This window comes from Pogona vitticeps, chromosome 2 (genome assembly GCF_051106095.1).
Source record: "Pogona vitticeps strain Pit_001003342236 chromosome 2, PviZW2.1, whole genome shotgun sequence".
Classification (NCBI taxonomy): domain Eukaryota; kingdom Metazoa; phylum Chordata; class Lepidosauria; order Squamata; family Agamidae; genus Pogona; species Pogona vitticeps.
In genome coordinates this window covers 149,763,236-149,789,275 of record NC_135784.1, presented here as the reverse complement: position 1 = coordinate 149,789,275, position 26,040 = coordinate 149,763,236, and the positions used below count along the sequence as shown (strand labels likewise).

Genomic DNA, 26,040 nt, shown 5'->3' with positions numbered 1-26,040 from the left:
GTTCTCCTAGTACATCATTCTGTCAACAACACCACACTGGGAATCCCCAAATTCAAGATTACAATTGTATGCATAATATTTCTGGTAAGCTGAACAGAGCACAAGTCTGATCTTGAAAAGGCTCTCCTAAGTCTTTTGGAGAGGCAGCTCCTTGCATCCAAATGGCACATTGACTTCAAGCAACCCTCCAGCTCCTCCTTCCTTTGTCATTTGTATCAATACACTCTGCACCTCACACAGAGATAGCCTCTCTCCCTTCCTCTCACTCCTTATACACACAAACACAAACATGCAAATACCAGTTCTTGCCACAGTCATTCCTTGAGCTCCCAAATGACAAAAAGTCATTGGAACAAAGCAAGAGAATGGGATCAGAAATAAGAGTTTTGCCTTTAATGGTCAGGAGAAGGACAGAGCTTCACCCACACCAACCTCGCTATAAGGCAGCCAGCCATGTAGCTCTGCTTGCAGTGAGGGCTGATTGGTATTGCTCCTGATCAGTCTCCATCAGCAGCCTGGCCACCACCAATCTCAGCTATCAGAGTAAGGGGGGGGGGGGAAGTAGAATGGGTTTCCAACTTTGCCTCTTTTCCCACTCACTCATTCCCTGAGTTAGAGTATTTCACATGGCTGAAGGAGCTGCAGCTTCAGGAAGCAAATGGGGGAGTTTTCTAATGGCACCTGGGGAGGAAGAGGAGAAATAGGCTAGCAGGCAGGAGGGGGACAATGGGCAGGCTTGGCTGAGGAGCAGATCAAGCCTATTTGAGAAGTTGCCTGTCATTTTCCAAGGGAAGTGCTGCAGATATTTTGAATGACTGTTTCAAGCTGTTCCTTCACACACATGCCAATCTGGAGGTCACTCAACTAAAAAGAGAAGCAGTTGGGGAAGAAGCCAAAACCAAACATGCTGAATCGTGCCAAAAAGAATGCATGCCCTAGTGTTGGGCCACAAAGGTGTGCAACAGCTCTTAAAGAGGAAGGACAGATTGCTCTAGGTAAAAACACATGCAGACACAGGTTTCCTCCTGCTCCCTAATCCAAACAGTGTGAACAGTGATCCATATAACAATCTAAGCTAGTGTGAATAGTCCCTGAGAGTGCTGCCACCAGCCAGAGGGGCTCTAGAGTTATAAACAGAAAACACTGGGTTGCCTTTCCAGTGGAATCCCAAACTTAAAGTGGAAAAAAAGGAAAACAAAGCTGAACAAGTTTTGGGAAACAATAGAAGAATTGCAAGAAGAAGACTGACAACATATAAAAACTTTGTCACTGCCAAATTCAGTATAAGAGGAATGGCCATTGCATGTCTAAAAACCATGTCTAAAAAATCTTTATCAGTTGGTCATATAAATGAAGCCATACTAAATAAATCAGAGCAAAAACCAAACGAAACCTGTTCCCAATTTCCAAAATGTTGTGGCAACTTAAAGATTGTTTTCTGTCAATTAAAAAAATGTAAAATGTATTGTACTATATGTACTACAACACAAAAATAAATAATACAAGGTGCATCTGACTAGCCAAAATAACAGTGACAATAATAATGCTAGTATTCTTTATTCACTCAAAAAGGAGCTATACCCAGAATCTATTCAAGGATAAAACGATGATCTGGATGAAAGTTATTTTCATAATAATTCACAAGAAGCTGGTCTTGGAGTGGTCCCACAGAAAGACTTTTCCTACTCTCATTTTAGTTGCCAATCCTTCACCTTTGTCAGATTTTTCACTGAGTGCAGTTGACCTCCTCTGACCCATCTTATTCATCAATAAACTGCCCAAATTTTTCTATTTTCTAGAAATTTCCATCCCAGTGGCTACTAATAATATTACATCTTTGTACAGTGATGAACTATTATTTAGGGTAAAGGCTGACAAAAATAAGAGCGCAGTAATCCATTGTCTCACAAGTTATCTCATTCAAAGTTGAGAATGATAATTTGGAACTGTACTACAGGAGGACACTCCAGCTGTAGATGTATAAATGAGTTGCATTGACACATATCTCCTCCTGCATGTGTGTTGTGAGATTTGTATAATTTAGCAGGGTTAAACACTTAGGTTAAATACTACTGATGTACTGGTTTTAATATAGTTTCACAGAACTGGGCAGAAACTGATTTGATAAGGAACAACTGTCTCAATCTTTTTCCAAACACGTTTTAATATAGGTGCATTAAGGTCTGTTTTCCATACCATTTAAATCTCTTTGGCTTTCCATATGTATGTTCTAAAAACCATGTACTATAATAGAAGTTGTATCAGGAAATGATACACCAGTAAATATACCCTAGTATCATTAATGATACACAAGGTTCTTCATATGGTGTTAGTCTTTTTGGTGGTATCTGAGGGAGATGTGTGTGAGCAAATGTTGCATCTGGAATTGTGTTATCTGAAGGGTATTGTGACAAACCCAGACCTACTGGGATCTGCCACACGTTAACTAAGCTGCCACCAACCATTCCCTACAAGACGTCACACAGACCAGGGATGGATTTTCAACAAATAAAAGAATAAGGTTTATTTAAATACAACACACAGGGAAAATAAAATGATCAGGTGAATAAGATATAGTAACGTGGCTTAGTCTCATTCATACATGCATACAGTTTGGTTCACACAGAACACTCAACTTGAAGCACAGACCCTGAACCTATCAGTTCTGGCTAACCATACAGACACCTGAACCTATCAGGTTGGTACTGACTGACACACAGTAGTACCCTGTCTGACACACAGACTCCCACACCAGCTTCTTCTTCCCAGCTGCTGCTTCTTCTCTTCTTCTCCACACACGCTCCACATATATATACAGTACAGCCCCTCCTCCTGATGTCCCGCCTACCATTCCCCATAGGATGGAACTTTCCCTCCAAACCCATGACAGACAGGTAACATCAGTGCTGTATGTAACACCTCCCCTCTTTATAAGTTGTTTTGTAGGGGGAAAGCTAAAAGTGCTTTTCACCAAAAAACAACCTGGATAAAACACACAAAACCAGTTATATATACAATATCATACTTACTTATATTTACACTCTATGTCAAACATTTCAATTAGGCATTTAAACATTTACCATATACATTACATCAAGTTACCTTTATTCATACAAACCAAGTTCAAAAAACAGGTACATTTAACCTTTGGTCACCAACATATATACATAGTCCATGTTTCTTTCGCCGTCTTCATTCTTCAGGTCTTCTTGACAAGGCGTCAGCAACACAGTTCACTGACCCTCTGACCACCTTCACTTCAAAGTCATAGTCCTGCAGGTTTAAAGCCCACCTCATAAGTTTACTATTGTGGGTTTTCATTGTCTTTAACCATTGCAGTGGTGAATGGTCAGTGCACAGAACAAAATGTCTTCCCCAGATGTAAGGCTTGGCCTTCTGGATCGCGTAGACTATGGCCAGACACTCCTTCTCCACGGTTGCCAAATGTCTCTCACCTTTCTGGAGTTTCCTACTCAGGTAGGACACTGGATGCTGGTCACCATTCTCATCCTCCTGGCAAAGAACTGCTCCTACCCCGCTGTTAGACGCATCGGTGTAGATGATGAACTCCCGGTCGAAGTCTGGAGCACGCAGCACTGGATAGTTGATGAGCGCCTGCTTCAACCTCTGGAACGCCTCCTCACAGTCGCTGGTCCACGGGATGCGGTCATCAGCCTTCTTCCTCGTCAGATCGGTCAGCGGAGCCGCAATCTCGCTAAACCTCGGGATGAACTTTCTGTAGTAGCCCACCAACCCAAGAAATGATTTGACTTTTTTCTTGGTGTTGGGTCTGGGCCAATCACGAACAGCTTCTATTTTGGCCTCCAGGGGTTTTATCACTCCTCCCCCTACTATGTGACCCAAGTATTTTATTTCTGGGCTACCCAGCTGCAGTTTGTTCTCTTTACAGGGCCTAGGCCAAAGCACTCCCTCCCCTGGGTTAAAGTGCCTCTCCCTGCCTTCCTGGTCATCCCAAGCTTTCTTTCTGACCTTTTGAGCTTGCAGGGTTTTCTGCTGCCAGTTCTAGGTTTCTCTGTAGGTCATTCATCAAGGTGTCTATGTATGTCACAACGTCTTGTGGGTCATCCTGGGTGATCTGCTCCCAATTTTGTTTGATCAAATCAAGGGGCCCTTTCACCCTTCTCCCAAATAAAAGTTCAAATGGACTGAACCCGGTACTGGCTTGTGGCACTGATCGATAAGCAAACAAAAGGGATTGCAGCTTCTGGTCCCAATTGTTTGGATTCTCTGCCAAGTAAGCCCTAATCATGCGCATTAGAGTCCCATTGAACTTCTCAGTTAACCCATTACTTTCAGGGTGATAGGCAGTGGTTTCCTTGTGCTTAATTCCACAGATTTGCCATAAGCGTTTCATGAGCTTCGATGTGAACGATGCGCCCAAATCTGTGATTATTTCTGAGGCAAATCCCATCCTGGACATATACCCCACCAAGGCATCTGCCACTGTGTTAGTTTCAATGTTAGGCAAGGGTATGGCTTCAGGGTACCTCGTGGCATGGTCCACAATGGTGAGAATGAACCTGTTCCCCCTCTTTGTGGCCTTGGGCAAAGGTCCCACAATATCCACCCCTATGCATTTGAACGGAGTGTCAATCACAGGCAAAGGGCACAACTTTGCTTTGGTCCTGTCGCGGCTAATCCCCTGCCTTTGACACACATCACATTGTTTACAGAACTCCCTGATCTGCTTCCCTATGTCAGGCCAGTAAAAATTCTGTGTGATTCTCTGCTGTGTTTTGTTCACCCCTAAGTGCGCAGCAAACATGTCAGAGTGCCCCCTTTGTAAGATCATGGGGCGATACTTTTCAGGCACCACTAGCTGACTTCTGATCCCATCTCCCCCTTTTGAGATATTCCTCAGGGTCTCTCTATACAAAATCCCCTTTTTCTCTAGAAATCTCACTGGGGTTTCAGGTGTTAGCTGGGCGTCAGTCACCTGTTCAAAACACTTTTGGAGAGTGGCGCCTGCCTTTTGCTCTTGTCCAAATCTGCTGTCTGTGGTTAAGGTTTCCACCACAGCTTCTGAGCTCCCCCCACCTGCTTCCGTCTCGGGCTCATCATTACCCCCCTGAACTGTCCCCGTGGTGGCTTGTGAACGTGTAATCACTAGCACCCGTTTCACATGTTCAGCCAGGTCATTTCCCACGAGCACGGCTGCTGGCAGAGTCGATGAAATCGCTAGCCGCCAAACTCCCCTCCAGCCTTGAAAGTTCACAGGTACCTCCGCTACTGGCAGTGAGATCACCTGCCCCTCAATCCCTGCCACCTTCATGCTCTCATTTGGGATTACATACTCCCTAGGAATAATATCTGGATGGCACAGGGTCACCTGGGAACAAGTGTCCCGCAGCCCCCGATACTGATGGTCAAGTATTCCTACGTCCACCCCTGCTGTCTCAAACAACTGAGAATCTGTTCTCACGAGCAAGCATCGCTTGACCTCCACCAGAGGACCATTTTCCTCAGCCTGCTCAGCAGATGTCACTGTTCCAGATTGAGTCGCCATGGCAACAGGCTCCCTCAGTGACAAGGAGCTTTGCTCTTTCTGGACACAGAACACAGCTTTTGGCTTGGTTCCACTCAAATCCTGAGGCACAACTCCTTTTAGCTGCTTTAATTTCTCACACTCTGAGATTAGATGGCCCTTTCCCTGACAGAAATAACATTTTCTGCTATATTTTGAGTCTTTCTCATCTTGTTTTGGTTTTCCCTCCAAAATCTGAGGTCTTGGTTTCATGTCTGAGGGCTTCCCTTCACCATGGGCCCCTCCCCCTTGCTGGTCTTTCCCTGGTCCCTGAGAGTACTTGCTGTAGGTTTCTTTAGGTTTATCTACAGATTTCCACTCAGCACCTAAGGGTTTTCTTATTTGATAAATAAAATCTGCGATCTCTGCTGCTTCTGCCACAGATTTCGGTTTCCTTTCCCTCACCTGGAATTTCAGTTCCCCATGCAGGACTGAATAGAACTGTTCCAGCGCTATCAAGTCTTTGAGCTGCTGAAAGGTCTCTGTCCCCTCCTGAGATAGCCATTTCTCTAGCAGCCTCACCAATTGGGCCCCCACTTGGGTAAAAGTCTGCTCTGGTTTCTTGGTGATTGACCTGAATCTTTGCCTCAGCTGTTCCGCATTTATCCCATGTCTGGCAAACACCAGTTTTTTGAACTCTGCAAAATCTTTCATCAGTTCCTGTGGCATCTCTGAATAAACTTCAGCAAGGCTGCCACTGATTAAAGATCGCATGATGGTCATCTTCTCAGTTTCCCTCACTGAGAAGTCCACAAACGCTCTTTCCACTAAGGAAAAGAACACCTCAGGACAATCTCCCTTGTGGTACACAGGGAATTTCTTCAGGTCAGCTTTAGACAATTGGCCTCCCTCAGAATCCCTATTGTTATTATTGTTCTGGTTCATCATTTCCAATTTTCTTAATTCAAACGCCATTTTCTCTCTCTCCAATCTTTCTGCTCTTTCCATTCTCTCTATTTCAAATTGCCTTTGTTTCTCTCTTTCCTCCATTCTTTCTCTCTCTAATCTTTCCTCCATTTCCCTCACCCTCAGTTCATGCTGTTGGGCTAGGAGCAATTTTCTGAGTTCTGGGTTCTGCTCTCCTGTGCTGTCACCCTGCACTGAGCCAAATTCATCCTCAGAACCTTGGTCAACCTGGGGGTCTTTCACTTCACCCATTTCTGCCATTTGGCTTCGAGTCAAGGGCATAATCCCCCCCCCCAGAACAGGCTGCTTTCAAAAGTCAAGCCTCAAAATAAAGCGACCACTTTTTTTTTTTTTTGCCTCAGAACCAGCTTTCTCTATAGATTGCTGCTGTCCTTCAGCACTAACTTGCAACAGTTGCGAGCTAGAGTCTACCCCCCTGTGCTGGGCCTCTCAGCAGGCAGGCTAACTCACTTCTACTTTACAGTTTTGCCTCAGCTTTTCCCGCCAAAACAGGCTGCCTCAGAGCTCCCTAATCTAGCCCCCAATCTGAGGTTACACGTTCTTCTACTAGTGCACCTCCCCGTGAGGCACACCTAGAAGATTACCTACGCGCTCTCAGATTGTCCCTGACTAGACCCCCCTTGCTCTGGGCACACTTGCCAAGGCTTTGCTGGACCGCTGGACAACTGGACCAGTCGTATCCCACACGCTGGACACCAATCAATGTGACAAACCCAGACCTACTGGGATCTGCCACACGTTAACTAAGCTGCCACCAACCATTCCCTACAAGAAGTCACACAGACCAGGGATGGATTTTCAACAAATAAAAGAATAAGGTTTATTTAAATACAACACACAGGGAAAATAAAATGATCAGGTGAATAAGATATAGTAACGTGGCTTAGTCTCATTCATACATGCATACAGTTTGGTTCACACAGAACACTCAACTTGAAGCACAGACCCTGAACCTATCAGTTCTGGCTAACCATACAGACACCTGAACCTATCAGGTTGGTACTGACTGACACACAGTAGTACCCTGTCTGACACACAGACTCCCACACCAGCTTCTTCTTCCCAGCTGCTGCTTCTTCTCTTCTTCTCCACACACGCTCCACATATATATACAGTACAGCCCCTCCTCCTGATGTCCCGCCTACCACTCCCCATAGGATGGAACTTTCCCTCCAAACCCATGACAGACAGGTAACATCAGTGCTGTATGTAACAGGTATCACTACTGATAGATGATCCCTTGTATAAAAGACTTCACACTCTAAAGGCACCACATGATTTCCATCTTTTATAGAATTGCAGATAGTTCATTAATGGACAAAAAGGAGACAGAGGTGGAACCTCAGTAAGCTCAGAGGTAGGACTCAGTAAGCTCATGCTGCTGCTCATGCTACCTGCAACGAAGAACTCTGTACATGCCTGTGAGTATAGCTTAGAGAGTCAGCTTTTCTTCATTTTCTGTGGGGGACCTCTTCATCAGGCCTTGAACCTGATCTGCTTATGCTACCAAATGATACTTTTTATACTCACTGAACTTGCTGTCTCATGCGTTGTCATTTCTTTTTCCTTTTTAATACAGTATAATATAAAAGTTTATTCCAGCTATGGTTTACTCAGACACCTGTGAGAAGGGGTTGAAAGTACTTTTTCCAGTGTCTGAGGGCGCTCAGAGATCTTGAAACATTTTGAGTTACTTTAAGTTCTGTGCTGTGTAGGCTTGCGCTTAAGAGAACCAACCACTTTGTGTGTGTTTATTCCGTGAGCACGTGAGCACCTGGATGTTGGAGACTTGGAGTGTGCTAAGGAAAGCATAGGCCTCAGGAGGCCTTTCCCCAGTCATAGATCTCCTGGACATAACTCAGCCAGGCCAAAAGAAAAAAGAAAAAAAAAAGCAATGGAACTGAATGAGTTACTCAGAGGATCCCGTCTGAATAACCCATGGGTAAACAAATTTTACCTCAAATGCTTTAACGTTTAGTATTTCATAATTTCTGCTACACAATTGATTTGTATCCTTGGTCAAAGTAACTCTGAACAGGCATAGTTGGAAAATATTTAATTCATTAATAACAGCAAGTCTTTCTTTAATTGACAGTTTTTCAGAAGAGATGACTGCTACATCCACAATTCTAGAGAAAACACAGTTGGGTTTCTCTCCATTCTGAGAATCTTTGCCAACCGATGAATCCCAAGCTGATTCTTGTATAAGGCATCCTGTCTGTGCAAGTAGAGAAAATTCCTCAATCAGTGATTTTACCTATTAATGAGTTTCACCATTGTTTGTTGTCTGACAGGGAGAAAACAGTGACATGAATTCAAGGATCTTCCACTCGTGATATGGTATCATTCTCTGGTCAATTAATATGCTTGTTAGGCAGTTCATGCTCTCTTTCATGTGCTCATTGTTACATTATTAACATACAGCGACCCTATGAATGAGTGACTTCCAAAATGTCCTGTCCTCAACAACCCTGCTCTGCTCTTGTAAACTCAAGCTGGTGGCTTCCTTTAGGGAGTCAATCCATCTCCTATTTGGTCTTCCTCTTTTCCTGCTGCCTTCTGCTTTTCCAACCATTATTGTCTTTCTCAGAGAATGTTGCCTTCTCGTGATTTGCCCAAGTATGACTGCCTTGGTTTCATCATTTTTGCCTCCAGACATTGATCAGGCTTGATTTGCTTTCACATCCATACATGGTGATCAGGAATATATCAATGTGGATGGTCTTGGTTTCCGGTGTCACATCCTTTCAAATGATGATCTTTTCTAATTCCTCCATTGCGCCCTTCCAAGTCTGTCTCCTTCTGATTTCTTGGCTGCACTCTCCATTTGGGTTGATGATTGAACAAGGTATATAAAATCTTTCACTGTTTCAACTTCTTAATTGTCATCATCAAAGTTAAGCAGTTCTTCCGTAATTATGATTTGTCACTTTCTTCTTTCATTTTTGCTAAAAGTCATTTGAAGTCATTGTCACTTTCTGCCAGTAAGATGTGTCATCTGAGTATCTTAAATTAATGATGTTCCTTCCACCATTTGTCACTCCTCCATCTAGTCTGGCTTTCTCTATTACATGTCCTGTATGCAGACTGAACATATAAAATGCTCAGCTATAGACAATCTTTTATTGCTTCCTGTGCATCAAATTCTCATATAGATTAGGACCACTGTATCAACAGGATCAGTATCTGTGGTTTTACTTGTCTAAAAATATTGAAATACACCCCCCTGAAATATGTATTTCCATGGTGTATTTACCACAAATGGCCACTAGAGGAAGCCAGAGACCATGCTATGTATAGGGTTCACTACTATCCATGATATTCATCATTTGTAGGGGGGCTTGGAACCAATTCCCTACGGATATTGGAGGTATTGGAGTCAGAGAAGAGAGTCCATACTCTTTCTTTGTACAGTATTGCTTGCCTTAATTTTTTCCCCAGGGTTGGACTTGTTCTGTCCTTAGCCTTGTTTCTATATTAGGTGTTTGTACTTTAGCTCTTTTAGCTAAACATTTAAAGAGTTTCAAAAATTACTGTTTTTGCCTTTTTGAGCTAATATCTCTCTTGTATTCACTACTCTTTGCACCTTTAATCCTTTTACTTTCAGACCTCAGATAGTCCAGACCATAGGTATTAACTCTATTGTTTTTATGTTTATTTTTAGCAGGCCTAATAAGCCTTACTGATTTTCCTGGGGATGTTCAAGTTGGTAAGACAGATGATGGCATTTTATCAAGAATTCTTGAAGTTTTAATGTCTTAACTCTGCTGTCTTAGAGGCTGCAGACCCTATGACTATAGATCACTGGTTCTTAACCTTGGGTTACTCAGGAGTTTTGGACTGCAACTCCCAGAAGCCTTCACCACCAGCTGTCCTGACTGGGGTTTCTGGGAGTTGCAGTTCAAAAGCATCTGAGTAACAAAGGTTAAGAACCACTGCTATAGATGATTGGCTATTATTGATATAACACTGGTAGCCCCTGGGCACAGCATATGTTGGGTAGAAGCTTGAGCTTCACAGACAAGACTGTATAACTGCTGATGTCAAATTCTGAAATGCTAGTTTTAAATCTGATAGTTTTCAAGTACTGTAACCTCATCACTAGCTGTCCTCCCAATGCACACTGTATGCCAAATAAACTTCAGTTCTAAGCAACCAGCTGGCTCCTTACCATCTGTGAGGGTTCAGATTCCGGCTCCTGTTTTTCTCCAAACAGATCACCAGTCTTACGAGGCTTTGAAATGGGTGTAATGTTTATTGCAGTCTTTAACAAGAAAACAGTGTCTGTAAAAGCATTCCAACATTTGTCTTCTTCTAACAAGTGGTCAGCAAGGGGTTTCCATTTGCCATCTTTGAAAGGGTTTCCCCCCCCCAGTGTTCCAGAGCCCAGGCCAGTCCATTGACAGGTTGGGATTCAATACTGGTTCTGTCTTCCCTTCCAATAAGGGGACTGTGTCCTTGTCCCGGTGGTCCAACCAGGTTGGTTCCCGGGTGGGGGTGTATGTCAGCCAGGGTCCTCTGGGTATCCCCTCACCCTCCATTCTATTCCTTCTCTTCTCTCTCAACCTTCTCCTTTTCTTCTCTTAACTTCCCCCTCCACTCCCTTGTCTCTTTTTCACCCCAATAAGATGGCTTGGGAGTGAGCTCTCTCCTCCTTCGGCAATCTGCTGCTTCTTTGGGTATCCGGAGTCTCTCCCACTTCCCTGTCCATGGATCTTGCATCCAGATCCATTCCCAACCTGCCGGTAACTCCCCTTCTCCCCTTTTTATATCTGCTAGACCTGCCTCTACTTCCACCCTCGGCTTCCGTTCCTTTCCCGTGAAGTCTTTCCCGATCTCTCTGACCGTTAAGTCTTTTCAAATCTTCCTCTATTTTCTCTGGGTTTGGCTCCGATGGTCCTGTGTTCTTGGGAGGGGAAATGGGCAGGGTCTGGATTTCTTTCTCTGCCGTGGGCTGGAGAGACGGCACTCCAGTGAGAGGGATCTTACTCTCACCTCCGATCTTACACCATCTAAGTGGGATTATGAGACATGGACTATGGAAGGTGGTGAACTGCTGGATAGCTAACTGGTTTAGGTATCTGGATGGGCATTCAGTTCCCTACTGTGCCTCCCTGACGGGCTGGACTCAATGTTCCGAAGGGTCCTTTCCAGCTCTGCAGCTCTAAGGTGATGATGATGGTGGTGTAATATCTAAATTGTGAGGTAGTGTTTCAGTCAGAGTTAGTTTCTTGACCCTGTGGCACATTGATACTCTCTTGGTCAAGATCAACTCTTAGGTGATTAATCTCCTGAGTCTACTGATAATCCTCTTGCATTTTGCTTTTTTCTTCTTTGTTGCAGAGAAAGGATTAAGAACCCAGCTCTAGGCAATCTGAATCGTGTTAGAGTTCTTTTCTGTTTTCATGTTTTTATCAGGTCTTCAAATTAGACCCCAGTATAATACAATATACGAGAAATCTACGATATGCATAAAAAATCTAGATTATAAAATGAGACTAAACTATAAACATACTGTATGTATAGACTATCACAGAAATATTCAAACTAATATTTGAGATCTACCCAAGAAAATATCTTACAGCTGCTAATTACGCGTAGTGGTGGCCAATAATAGCTAAATAATAACGCCTAGGTACCATCTCACTGTACACCTAACTAAGCATTAAATGTTGAATATATAACTAAAATAATCAAACTAATTAAAAATATGAACCTAAAAACAATTGGTCTTTAGTCAGAAAACTTTTTAAGAACGTTAATTAAAATTCAAGTAGATAATGAGAACTTGAATAGAACAATAAGAAAAAATAAAAATATATAGATTCATAAAATTTAGAATATACAACCAGAAAATTATTAAGTGAACTACAACTGTTAATAAGCATTAAAGTATCACAGGTCTAGACATAAAGAGAAAGGGAGCCAGAGGCTAGGAGTTTGATTCCCTGCTGTGCCTCATGGACTCAAGGATCCAGAGGGTCCCTTCCAGCTCTGTAGTTCTAAAATTATAAGATGTTAATTTCTTGTTTATCTATTTGGTTTTTCAAGCTATACCCTGGCTCTCAGCAATAAAGATACAGACTAACAAACTTAGTAGTAATAATAAAACTTCCCTGTGGATGGCTGCTGAAGGAGAGTAAGTAGAGCGTTGCAAATCATGTTGTAGTCAAGCTTAGAGATTCATAAACAAGGTGCAGCTGCTAGGTATTTTAGTACCTTAACAGTCTCCAGAGGCTGTTTCGTAAAACTATTATTCCAAGTCAGCTTGTCAGTTTCTAGAAAGGATAATTTTCAATCTGTTTTCAACCTCGGCAAGGCTGCCAAGCGAGCCAAGGCATGGAGGGGGCCAGAGAAAGGGCAGAAGAGGAAGGCGTGACTAGAAACAGCTGAGGCTGCTCAGTGGGCTGAATGTCTGGCTGGGTTCCCGAATTCCCCCCACACACACACACCGCCAGTTCTTCTGGCCAGTTGTCTCCTTACTTTCCTTACTTCCCAGATGGAGCAACTCTTAGGAGGGACAGAGGAGTCCCTCAGGTTCTTAAACCATTGTTTTGGTTCTGTTCTCAGTATAGCTTGCAGGGACCTTTCCCTCTTCTTTTGTGGAAAACAAATCTATATCTGTTGTTCCTTAGCTCAGAACCTGTTCCCACTGCCGGAATAAGCCGGCAATGGGATCTTTTGAAAAGAAAATTGGCCCGAAGTCGCATGGACCTTGGCCCACGTCCAAAACTGTGGTGGTGGTGTGTGCATCCTCACCTCTGCTGCTGCCACCCTTTCTGTCTCCTATCAGGTACTGTACATCCACTCAGCTGGCACGGGGGGGGGACGCGCACGAGAGCAATGGAAGAATAGAAAGGGAGGGAGAGGAGAAGGGGAAGGAAAAGAGCAAGGAGTGAGGGTGGGAGGGTGTGGGGACAGGTACCTAAGGAGTGTGTGAGGGGGGTGAGAAGGTGAGTGAGCAAGTAATGGGGGCAGGTGGGCGAAGAGGGAGTAAGGTGGGCAGTCATAGGTGTGAGCGAGTATGGGGGTGACTGGGTGGGTGAAGGGCAAATGGGCAGTCAGTCGGGGGGGCATTAGCAAGGAGGGGTGACTGGCCAGGCGCTGGCTTTTTCAGCAACCCTGGTGCTTTTATTTATTTTTTAAATCCCTGCTATCTGGTAGTAGGAACTTTTTTTAAAAAAAAAGAGCAGATGGGGTGTTCATATATGCAGAATCCGTACTTGATCATGTAAGCACAGTCTAACGTGGCTACTTATTTGAAAACCATACTAAGCAACTATCAGAATTGCTGCAATCCATTATCCCAAGTATTGTCTGAAAGATTTTACAATTTGTACTGGATAAAGCCTTCATCTTACATTACTGTGAATACTCATGTGATGTAGTGGATAGATGGACTAGGGCCTAGAAGGACTAGGTTCAAAACCCTGCTCCCCCATGGGAACACACTAGGAGAGAGGAACTGGTAAAACCACTCTTTAAACATCTCATTTACCTTGAAAGCCCTCTTAGGGTCACTATAAGTCAGTTCTGACTGGACAGCACGCAACAACATGGTTAGGATATGGTAGTTCTAAACTGATTTTTCTTTCCATTTTAAAGGCCAAACAAGTCAAAGCAGCTGCCTTATCTTTAGAATGACAGTTTCCTTTAAGTGGAAATTATCCCTACTTGTTCAGATGTGAAGTTTGCCTCACGTCTGCTTTGGGCAAATGTACCTTGTTTCTGCTTTCATCTTGAACATGGCTTTGCCCAGTGGATGGATTCGTCTGGATGCCTGCTGCCTCAGGTACCTAATGTTGAAAGATTTGCATCCTAAGAAGGTTAATGTAGAAGGAGGAAGTATGCATTGACCTCGAGGTCTGGTCTGACCCTTCCTTTCCTTTTTTTTTCTTCTGTTTCTCACAAGGCTTGAGTTATAAGTGAGCACCAGAAAAAGTGGAGTTTCCTCCCAGCATGGAGGGAACAGAGGCGAAAAGTGACAAGGGACTTGCGTGGTTACCAATGATGCGGAGGAGGAAAATTTGAGCAGGAGTAACTTAAGCTACAAGCTAAGATTTTCTCCCCTGTGCAACTATAAAAGGTACAGAAACCTCATGCTGTTTTTCTCCTAGTCTGCCTTCCCCTAGTGTAAATTTCCAGGGATGGAAAGAAAGCTACCTGATGGATTCATGCTTGACTCCCAAACTGAAAGGGAAGGCAGGCAGGCAAGAAAGGAAGAACAAAGGAAACTCCCCCCCCCCCCCCGGAACACATCAAGAGCACTGCACTCGCAAGGCAGTATGCCCAGAAACTGGCTAACATGCCTTTTTCAAAATATACATCTGTCATCTAGAGCTAGCCGGAACTGACCTGTCGTTGATTAAATGGCGACTTCCTGGCTCCTGTTGGTCACAGGGAGAGCAGACACTTCCTCTCCTTTCTTGGGCTGCTGCTTTTCTGGCTGCTGCGGTTTGGGTGTGGAAAGACAAGCTGCTGAAGCCTGCCTGGCTCATGCAACTGGCTTTTCCTCCCAGCCCAAGTTATAGATTTGTTTGAGAAGGTGACGGCCTGAGTCTCAGAACATTGTCTAATTGCTGCATCATATGGGTGACATCAGCATTCCTGTCTAAATTACAGCCTGAGCAAACAGTAGATGAGACATTTTACATTTCAACTTGAAATGGAGTTCCCTGAACAGGAAAATACATATCCTTATCTGAGCATGAGGTTGCTACATTCCATATGTTGAGCATTACTTTGCTTTCCACCCCCGTCCCCTCTCCCCTGTGGTTATCAGGAGATGTAGGGATGGGATTTTTTGGAGTTTCTGGACTGCAACTATATTAATTCTTCATTCTGGGAGTTCCACCTACCTTACAGACTCCTAAATGTGATGCCTCTGGGAGAAAGGCCTAAGCTGGAAGGCTTTTGAGGCCACCCAAGCTTCCTTTTCTGGCCCCAGTGCTGGCTGGGAGCTTTGTTTCTTGAGAAGGAAGCCTAGGCAGAGTGAGGCATGTCTAAACCTCAAAACTCTTCCATTTTAGGCCTTTATCTCAGCTGAGCCACATACAGGAGTCTGTAAAATAAGCAGCACTCCCAGAATGGAGAAGGATGGCATTTGTAGTCTTGAAAATCCCAAAATCCAATCCTTAAACATGGGCTTCATTTCTAAATCTCAGAGCTCAAGCGTGAAGGTTGGAAGGAATTGTGCACCTGGAGGAAAAAAACACGGCAGCAGGAAGTACACATTTTCTTTAATATGTAATTCAACCTTGATTCAGTAGAATTCAAAAGGCTTTTCTAGACTAATTGGGAAAAATGAGAAATGAGGCACAACCCTCAGCAGAATTCTGAAGCTGGTCTGTGTCTCCCTTAGTCCAACCTCCTTTCCATCTTATAACTGGGTCTTAAAAGACCAGCTTTTCCCCCACTTGTTTGAATGTTGCAGAGAAAAGGCAGTTGTGGTCAGGGAAATCCTTGCTACAGAGAAATATCCACAACATATGCAAAGATTAGGGGTTATGGTGGAGGCTACAACATTGATTTTCAATCACAGCAAGAAAATGGCACGAGTCAACCATAACTTTCATTTCACCCATATAACTTTCCTGTGGCTATAGTCCTATAGCTACTTGCATGAAAATCAATAGAATTTACTACTAGGGCATCAGAGTGGGTGATGTATTGAGCATATGACAGGAAGAGTAGTGCCTGCTAAAATTCCCTCCATTTGTGCAAGTGATCCTATTCAGGGCAGAGAGTTAGTCTTAGTAGGACTTGCCTCTGAGCAAACATGAATGAGATTGGGCCAAATATTTTGTCATAGGGTAGCCAAAGCAAGGGAGCAGGATGGGGTGATCAGTGCAAGCCTATCTCATAAATTATAGGGCTTACTTGTGAGAAATGATGTTAAGACTCAGGCCACCCAACCCTACTTGGAGATTTCCTGGGTAATACCTGAATGGGAAGCCATTAGGTAAAGCCAAAGATTTATTTATTTATTTTATTTTATTTTATTTTATTTTATTTTATTTATATCCCGCCTATCTAGTCGCGGTGGACTACTCTAGGCGGCCAACAACAGAGATAAAATACAATAAGAATAAAACAGCAAATTACAAAACAATTAAAGGTAAAGAGACAATAAAAGAGAAAAGATCCCCACCTGAACTAGAAAAGAATTGTTCCAGAAACTCTGCAGATCCCCTCCCTACCAGTCAGAGCTGACAATGCTACACTAAATGGAATTATAGTTTGATTTGGTATAAGGCAAGCTGTCTGTGTTCCTCTCAAGAGAGTGAATTAAAAAAAAAAAGATACACAGAGTGCTGTCCTCTGAAGATGCCGGCCACAGAGACTGGCGAAACGTTAGGAAGAACAACCTTCAGAACACGCCCAAAAAGCCTGAAAAACCCACAACAACCATTAGATCCCGGCCTTGAAAGCCTTCGTGAATATACTTAAGATGCTTAAGTGTTTGATGCAACAAAGAGATGTTGTAAAGCACACAAATCCTTACTTAAGGGGATCCAAACAGGCATATAGATTGATATATAGATTGCTGATGGCATGGTTTGGTTTGGGGGGAAAAACATGTCTGCACATGTTACTACAGTGGGGTCTTGACTTGAGAACTTAATCCGTATTGGAAGGCGGTTCTCAAGTCAAAAAGTTCTCAGGTCAAATCTGCATTTCCCATAGGAATGCATTGAAAACCATTTGATCCGTATCTGCTCTTTTCGTCCATAGAAACTAATGGGAAGCTGCTACTCCGCCTTCGACCACTAGAGGGGGATATTTTGTTTCTTTTTTTTCTTAGGTCAAGAAAGGTTCAGGGAAGGCAGGGAAAATACAGTCCAGGCAGTACCGTACCAGGCAGTCCGAAGACTGTGTCCCAGTCCACTCTCTAAACGCTGGGAGGAGTGAGGAAGCAGACAGGCACCCTTTCCACTGGCCAACAGTTAACTGAAAGTTCAAATTTTGCACTTTCCCTGCCTCCCACGTGGTTTTTTTCAGTTCTTAACTCAAATCTAAGTATGTAAGTCAAGTCAATATTTTCCTATGAGAGTGGTTCTTAAGTCAAAATGTTCTTAACTCAAACCGTTCTTAAGTCAAGACCCCACTGTACTTAGATCGATTCATCCTTCCCCTTTAAGAGTTTTCTAGCGCAGTGGAGAGTGAAGTCAAGTGGGCCTTAGAAAGCCTGGCTAACAACAAGGCCAGTGGAGGTGATGGCATCCCAGTTGAACTATTTAAAATCTTGAAAGATGATGCTGTTAAGGTGCTACATTCAATATGCCAGCAAGTTTGGAAAACCCAACAGTGGCCAGAGGATTGGAAAAGATCAGTCTACATCCCAATCCCAAAGAAAGGCAGTGCCAAAGAATGCTCCAACTACCGAACAATTGCACTCATTTCGCACGCTAGCAAGGTTATGCTCAAAATCCTGCAAGGTAGGCTTCAGCAGTATGTGGACCGAGAACTCCCAGAAGTACAAGCTGGATTCCGAAGAGGCAGAGGAACTCGAGACCAAATTGCTAACTTGCGCTGGATTATGGAGAAAGCCAGAGAGTTCCAGAAAAATATCTACTTCTGCTTCATTGACTATGCGAAAGCCTTTGACTGTGTGGACCACAACAAACTATGGCAAGTTCTTAAAGAAATAGGAGTGCCTGACCACTTTATCTGTCTCCTGAGAAACCTATATGTGGGACAGGAAGCAACAGTTAGAACTGGTCATGGAACAACTGAGTGGGTCAAAATTGGGAAAGGAGTACGGCAAGGCTGTATATTGTCCCCCAGCTTATTTAACTTATATGCAGAATACATCATGCGGAAGGCTGGACTGGAAGAAACCCAAGCCGGAATTAAGATTGCCGGAAGAAATATCAACAACCTCCGATATGCAGATGATACCACTCTGATGGCAGAAAGTGAGGAGGAATTAAAGAACCTTGTAATGAGAGTGAAAGAGGAGAGTGCAAAAAATGGTCTGAAACTCAACATCAAAAAAAACTAAGATCATGGCCACTGGTCCCATCACCTCCTGGGAAATAGAAGGGGAAGATATGGAGGCAGTGTCAAATTTTATCTTCCTGGGCTCCATGATCACTGCAGATGGAGACATCAGCCCTGAAATTAAAAGACGCCTTCTTCTTGGGAGGAAAGCGATGACAAATCTTGACAGCATCTTGAAAAGCAGAGACATCACCTTGCCAACAAAAGTCCGAATAGTCAAAGCTATGGTTTTTCCTGTCATGATGTATGGAAGTGAGAGCTGGACCATAAAGAAAGCAGACCGCCGAAGAATTGATGCCTTTGAATTGTGGTGCTGGAGGAGGCTCTTGAGAATCCCCTGGACTGCAAAGAGAACAAACCTATCAATTCTAAAGGAAATCAACCCTGAGTGCTCACTGGAAGGACAGATCCTGAAGCTGAGGCTCCAGTACTTTGGCCATCTCATGAGAAGAAAAGAGTCCTTGGAAAAAACCTTGATGTTAGGAAGGTGTGATGGCAAGAGGAGAAGGGGACGACCGAGGATGAGATGGCTGGACAGTGTCTGCGAAGCAACCAACATGAACCTGACACAACTCCGGGAGGCAGTAGAAGACAGGAGGGCCTGGCGTGCTCTGGTCCATGGGGTCACGAAGAGTCGGACACGACTAAACGACTAAACACACAGCGCAGTGTTATGGCACGCATTCTTTTGGCATAATTACGTGTCAGGGCTGATGAACTGAGAAGCAACAGGCCAATGAAGGAACAGCTTGAAGGCAGTGCACTGACAGGCTGAGCAACAGAAAGGAGGGAGATAGGGAGGTGGCGGAGGCTGGTTTTTTGTACAAGAGAAGACAGAGTCAGGAAAATGGCGACTGGAGAGTGTAAGGTGTGACTTTTGAGTGGATGTTGCAGAGGGAAATGGTGTGCCATGGCCTGTATGACGAATAGTCAAGGGTATGCAAGCAAGATAACTGCCAGACAAAGCAGAGGAGGCTGGGAAAACAAGTGTGCCAAGAATTGATGTGTGTGTATGTGTGCGTTTGTGCGTGAGAGAATGAAGAGTGTGTGGGGTGCAGTGCATACAGATACAGATTACAAAGGAAGAAGGCACTGGAGATTGCTTGAAGTCAATATGCCATTTGGATGCAAGAATCATGCCAAATGTCATATTGCTCAACCCAACCCAACCCAACCCAACCAACATTATTTACAGTGCAGCAGCCCAAATCAGAAAGGTTAGTGTGGACAGATCCTTCGTAGACTTTGTACCTTCTTCTCTGTAATAATGTGGTACTGCTTCTGAGCTGGTCCTTGTGATTTACAATAAAATACCTTTTAAAGAGAGAGAAGTGAACTTTTGGAGTAGAAAGCTGACAGGAAAATTGTCAGTTCATTTGGAATGCAGAGTTAGGGGACAGCTTTATGGATACCATGATGTGCTAGAAAGACAGATATTTGGGTTGTAAATCAAATCAAGACCGAACTTCCATAAGAAGCTAACAGAACTGAACTGAGCTTACTGTTCTTTTGTCCTCTTATGTCCTCAAGACTCAGGGAAAAACGCAATAAAGTTGGGAAAAGCACAAAGCAGTGGGAAAAGAGGAAAACCTAACATGAGATTAATTGACTGCATAGAGGAAGCCAAGGCCTTGAGTTTTCGAGACCTCAGCATGGCTGTTCATGATAGGACTTTTAGAGTTAGTGAATTCATAGTCACCATAGGTCAGAAACAACTTGGTGCTACATAATAAAATCAACACAATTTTCTACTTCTTATTTAATAAAATGGATATATTATGGTGCCTCCATTCATATCTTCTTCATCGCAAGTTCATGTGCCTGATTAAGCTAAATAATAGAAATAAGCTGGGTGAGACTGTTTTTCTTTTATCCAGTGGTGCCTCGCTTAAAGACATTAATTCGTTCCAGTGAAATCGCTGTAGAGCGAAAATATCGTAAAGCTAATATAAAAAACCCATTGAAATGCATAAAACCCAGTTAATGCGTTCCAATGGGCTAAAAACTCACCGTCCAGCGAAGATCCTCCATACGGCGGCCATTTTTGGTGCCTGTATAGTGAGAAATCGGTCCCTAAGCACAGCGGGGAGCCATTTTGAGCACCCGGTGGCCATTTTGAAAACCCGACGATCAGCTGTTTTGATCGTCGTAATGCAAAGAATCGGTTTCTAAAGCAGGGAACCAATCTTTGCAAAGTGAAAAAACACACATTTAAAACATGGTTTTGCGATCGCAAAAACATTGTTGTGAAGCGGATTCGTCGTAATGCGGGGTAATCGTTAAACGGGGCACGACTGTATCTTGTTTATTCATGAAAAAACACTACTGTGGGCAGTGTCCATAATAAACAAAAGTCTGTCCACTCCACCCTAGTTACCTGCATAATCAACAGTAACATAGAAACAATAGCAATAAGGATGATAATTAAAAAATCTCACGGGAGTGCCATCCTTCCCTGCTTCGGTTGATAAAGAGAGTCAGACCCCACCCATTCCCCCGCCTAGGAAGATGAAACAACCTGAACCAGACCTTGGGAGGATAGACGACAGTTTAAAGGAGTTAATGGTTGAACAGCCCGGGACTGGTGTGGCAGGAAGGGAAAGGGAAGCGTGGGACGTGGTGGAGGCGGGGTTGGTGGATAATAAAAGGGGGAAGAGAAGACTCCCGGCAGACTGGGAGTGGATATGTGTTGGAGATCCTTGGACTGGCAAGATGGAGAAGCTGAGAGTCCCCAAGGAAGAGGCGGATGCGCGAAGGAGAAGAGAACTGACCCCCAGACCTTCTTATTGGGGGGGGAGAGAGAGAGACTAGAGTGGTGTAAGAAGCTGAGGGAGGAAAAGGAGAAGGTTGAGAGAGAGGATAGAAAGGATAGGATGGAGGATGCGGGAGATGCAGAGCATGGAACCCAGGGAAGAACATGGCAGGAGGAGGACCCCACCAGGGATGGTGACTGGGTGGACTTTTGAGACGAGGACATCATCCCCTTATTGATTTACAACATTAAGAGGACAATTTTTAAAAGCTAAAAACAGTAAATATACAAATATTTAAAAATAATTAAGCAAGTATCATATTAAAATGGTAAATAAAATCAATACTAAAAACACATTTAAAAGCAACAAGATGCAACAATTCCATTTTAAAAACTCCTCTCAGACTGCCAGTCACTAGGGCTTTATAGGTTAAAACAAGCACGTTGAATTGTGCCCTGAAACGGAGTGGCAGCCAGTGGAGCTGCTGTGACAGGGGAGTTATATGTTCCATAACCAGCCCCACTTAACAATCTGGCTGTGGCATTTTGGACCCTCTGAAGTTTCCAAACACTTTCCAGAGGCAGCTCCATGTAGAGCGTGTTACAGTAGTCCAGGCAGGATGTAACTAGGACATGTGTAACTCTACAGACAGAGTCACTTTCCGCCCCCCCAGATAATTGATCAAGTTTCCAAATAGTCAGGATGAGCAGCAGAGTGGGAATACATTGAAAAGGAAACATCTTGAGCCCGTTAAAGCGTTTAATAAAACCGGCAAACAGAGTTTCGGTGTCAGGAAAGGAAAGGTGTGTGCTCTGAGAGGTGGTGGTGGGGAAGCTGTGGCAAGAAGGGAGGGCATGGCACAGGCTTGGAGACTACAGTACCTAGCTTTAGAAGAGATTAGAATTACTTAATGCAAACATGTTTTAAAATGCTAACATTCAGAAAACTGGCAAATCTAATGAAGTAAATCCAGCAGCAAGCATATATCCGAAGAAGAGAGGGAGGGGTGTCTGAAACCTGTTTGTTAAAGATTAAACCACTGAGCTAAGAAAGATGCAAATAGATATTTATCATATTTTAAAAAAACATAAACTATCTGTTCAAAATTCAAGAAAATCCCAGCTTTCCATTTTATGTTTTATTTAACTCCCCTGTTTAAATATTAACGAAGGAGTAAAGGACTTGGAAGTGTATCCTTCACCCCCAGTGAAACCAAGTTTCACATCCTCAGATGTAATTCAAAAGAAAGAGTGTTCTGCACCACAGACTGAGTGTAACACTCCTCAAATGCCCTCCCCCTAGACAACTTAACAGTGCTCCTCTATAGGTTAATTTGAACAAACTGCTTAGTCTGCAAGGAATGCTCCAGGAGTCCAGGACATTACAGCACACATTCCTGTTTTGCCATACGCTGTCACAGATAAGAGTATCACAGACAGAGAAAACCAGGGATGGGAACTCGAGTTGCAGGATTTGCTATCAAGTTGGATTTAAGTCACACAGGTGACTCGACTCAGACTCAACTTATGTGTGTGTGTTTTTTTATGATGCGGACTCAAATCATGACTCGAAATCCAATCACACCTCTCTTTTTTCTGGGGAAAAAGCTTCTTTTTAATAGGGACTTGGACTTGGGACTTGGTACCAAAGACTTGGACCCAAAGACTTGCTAATGTCCCTGGAGAAAAAGTAAGGTCTGACAGCCTGACTTTCCTTCTTCCTCTCTGGATTAGAGAAGCAGAGTGCTCCAAAGTCTCTAAATCCCAATATTCAGTTTCCAGGTGGTCTTTCTAAATTATTCTTAACAATGTTTTACTGATACCTTTCTCCAAATTAAACAGTATTGGTTTCTTCATTTTCCTGTTCCTTTCCCCCAAGATTTCAGGTTTTGCTACCTTTATGGGTAAGACTGCAGTTTGTGTCTATAGTCAACCTTCAGTCACATTTTGCAAAGTTTCATCTTCCTTTTTGTGGGAACAGGAAATTACCATCAGGCTTTGCACTGAACAGACTCCCCACCCCCAACATGACAGCTGTCCTCAGTTTGCCCAAACCTGGTATTCAGCTCCACCATTTTTTCTTAGAACCCATCTAGATTGATGTAGAAGTTGATATATTGATCGCTGTTGGCACAGTTTGGATTGAGTCAGATGATGGCATCCACATGTGTTTCTGCCTAGATTGATCCATCCTGTCCCTTTGAGAGCTGTTGTTCACCTTTCTGGCACAGTGCAAGGGGATGTACTGTATTTTTTCATGTATAAAACAACACTTTTTCCTAAAATAATTAGAGGAAGAATTGAGGGCCATTTTATACATGGAAGTAAGGAGGGGAGTGGTGGCGCTGCAGGCTAAACCGCAGAAGCCTGTGCTGCAGGGTAAGAAGACCAGCAGTCGTAAGATCGATTCCACGTGATGGAGTGAGCTCCCGTCACTTTGTCCCAGCTCCTGCCAACCTAGCGGTTCAAAAGCATGCAAATGCAAGTAGATAAATAGGGACCACCTCGGTGGGAAGGTAACAGCGTTCCGTGTCTAAGTTGCACTGGCCATGTGACCATGGAAGATTGTCTTCGGACAAAACGCTGGCTCTATGGCTTGGAAATGGGGATGAGCACCGCCCCCTAGAGTCGAGCACGACTGGACAAAAATTGTCAAGGGGAACCTTTACCTTAAGGAGGGGGGAGGGATCCACTTTTTTGCAAGGAAAGAAATTTTGAGTTAGAAAAGTGGGGAGTGCCTTATACATGGGGGCGTCTTATACATGGAAAAATGGTACTCTTTTTGGTACAATTCAGCACAATCCTAATTAATGTCTTGTACAACCTGTATGGATGGTTAGCTGGCACCAGATGGAGCTGTGGGTAAAGTTAACAACCCTTTGACATATTAGATGGGGTGTGATGTTCAAATAGAGGACAGAGAAAACCCCTCCTTTATTTTATCTCCTTAAAAAAGAAATTCCCTAACTGATGCACTGAATTTTTAACACCATGTTTGGTTGATGTGTTGCGATTTCAATAGGCCACTTACTTTATTTAACAAAAAGGAAAAGGAAAGGAAAGTCCTTTGCAAGCCCACTGAACAATGGCTGTGAGAAAAGGCAAAGAAGGGAGATACGTTGACTCCATGGACCCTGCCCCACAAGGAAGTGCAGTACAGTCCTAGCTAAGGAGAAAGGAGAGGGAAAGGAGGTCTACTTCCCTTCTGTCTCCTCAAACTTCATCCCAACATTTCCCCCTTATATTGCAGCCGTCAGCTGTGGTTGTTTCCTTACTTGTGAGTAAACCAGGTAAACCTTGCTTTGTAGCACTAGAGAAGAGGACCCATGGCACAATCTCCAATATGAATTGAAGGATTGCTCAAGTGATAGTTAAAAGGCTCTTAAGTGTGATCTGTTTTTAAGTGTGGACTGAACTGCACCAAATCCCAGTGTGGGCTGGCCCTGAGATTGTTTCCTCCTCCACTCCACTGTTTCCATTTGGCTCACAGGGCTCTTCTGCATTGACTTTTCCTCACAACTGCCATGCAAGGAATCTTCCTTTAAGTGGCTTCCTCGCACTTTCCCACCTATAAAGTCCACATGTTTCACTCTGTTAATGCTTCTGCTTGGCCAGAGAGTTCGTAGCAATTGGAGTAGGAGACCCAGAGCCCATGGACCCTTGATGCAGCACAGAGGGAATGAATGATCCAACTTTTTCAGGAAGACCCATCCATGGCACATATGCTTCAAAAATGGTGCCAGAGAAATATCTCTAAAATACACTCCTATTGGTAAGGTGTGTACATGAATGTTTCAGTATGCAAAAAGGTCTTTTCTTCCTCCCTTCCAAATATCCCCCCACCTTTCTCCTTGAAAAGGACCCAAGGTGGTGGCCATCATTAAAAAGACTATTTAAAAGCTAAAAAGAATAAATATAAAAATATTTCAAAATAATTAAATGCTATATTAAAACAGGTAAATAAAATCAATACTGTACTAAAAACACATTTTAAAACAATCCGCTTTAAAAAAATCCCTCTTAGTTAGCCAGTCAGTGAGGGAAAGCTTGCCTGAAGAGAAAGGTCTTTGTCTGCTTGTGGAAGGACAGTAAAGATAGAGCCAGTCTGGCCTCTTGTGGGAGGAAGTTCCAAAGTCTGGGAGCAGCAACAGAGGAGGGTATCTCCCGTGTCCCCATCAAACATAGATGTGAGGGTGGTGGAATGGAGAAAAAGTCCTCCCCTCATGATCTTCAAACTTGGCACTCATGAAGCAAGATGTGGTCCTTGGTCACAAGCCATTTAGGGCTTTATAGGTTAAAACGAGCACTTTGAATTACACCCAGAAATGGATCAGCATCCAGTGAAGGTGTGATCCCTGTAGCTAACCCTGGTTAACAACCTGGTTGCCACATTTTGGACCTGCTGAAGTTTCTGAATACTGTCCAAAGGCAGCCCCACATAGAATTTCTTACAGTAAACCAGCATGTGTCACCATGGTCAGATTGGACCTCTCCAAGAATGGGCACAGCTGGTATGCTAGCTTTAACTGTGCAAAGGTACTCCTGGCCACCACTGAAAACTGGGCATCCAGGCTCAGAGACAAATCTAGGAGTACCGCTATGCTCTGCATCTGTGTTTTCAGAGGGAGTATAACTCCATCTAGCACAGGTTGAATCCCTATTCCTATAGAGGTATCAACACAGCTAGTGTGATGTAGTGCATAGACACAAAATTGTGAGACTTGGGTTCAAATCCCTGCTCAGCCAGGAAAACTCCTGATGAGAGGGTTTAGGATGGCCACTTATATGACACCAAAACAGAGGACATGCATCA

The 26,040-nt window shown here is 43.6% G+C and overlaps 2 protein-coding genes and 1 long non-coding RNA gene across 6 annotated transcripts in view; 2 read left to right on the top strand and 1 right to left on the bottom strand.

The window, feature by feature from the left end:
* Positions 1 to 15,006, bottom strand: part of LOC110085890 (retinol dehydrogenase 16) — a 32,890-nt gene extending 17,884 nt beyond the window's left edge. The window contains exon 1 of one of the 2 annotated variants that reach the window (XM_020806454.3): positions 14,828 to 15,006. The gene's annotated coding sequence lies outside the window, so the exon portion shown is untranslated. Of the gene's footprint in view, positions 1 to 12,691; positions 12,837 to 14,827 lie in introns of those variants that run through there. The other variant, XM_072990818.2, reaches the window with a different exon arrangement.
* Positions 684 to 12,577, top strand: LOC144586320 (uncharacterized). Its single transcript, XR_013541093.1, has 2 exons — positions 684 to 2,402; positions 7,689 to 12,577. It is a non-coding gene; the product is annotated as an uncharacterized LOC144586320 (long non-coding RNA).
* APOH (apolipoprotein H) overlaps positions 12,948 to 26,040 on the top strand; it is a 68,940-nt gene continuing 55,847 nt past the window's right edge. For 2 of the 3 annotated variants that reach the window (XM_078384358.1, XM_078384357.1), the window contains exons 1-2: positions 13,083 to 14,264; positions 14,385 to 14,558. The gene's annotated coding sequence lies outside the window, so the exon portion shown is untranslated. Of the gene's footprint in view, positions 14,265 to 14,384; positions 14,559 to 26,040 lie in introns of all 3 variants that reach the window. The other variant, XM_078384359.1, reaches the window with a different exon arrangement.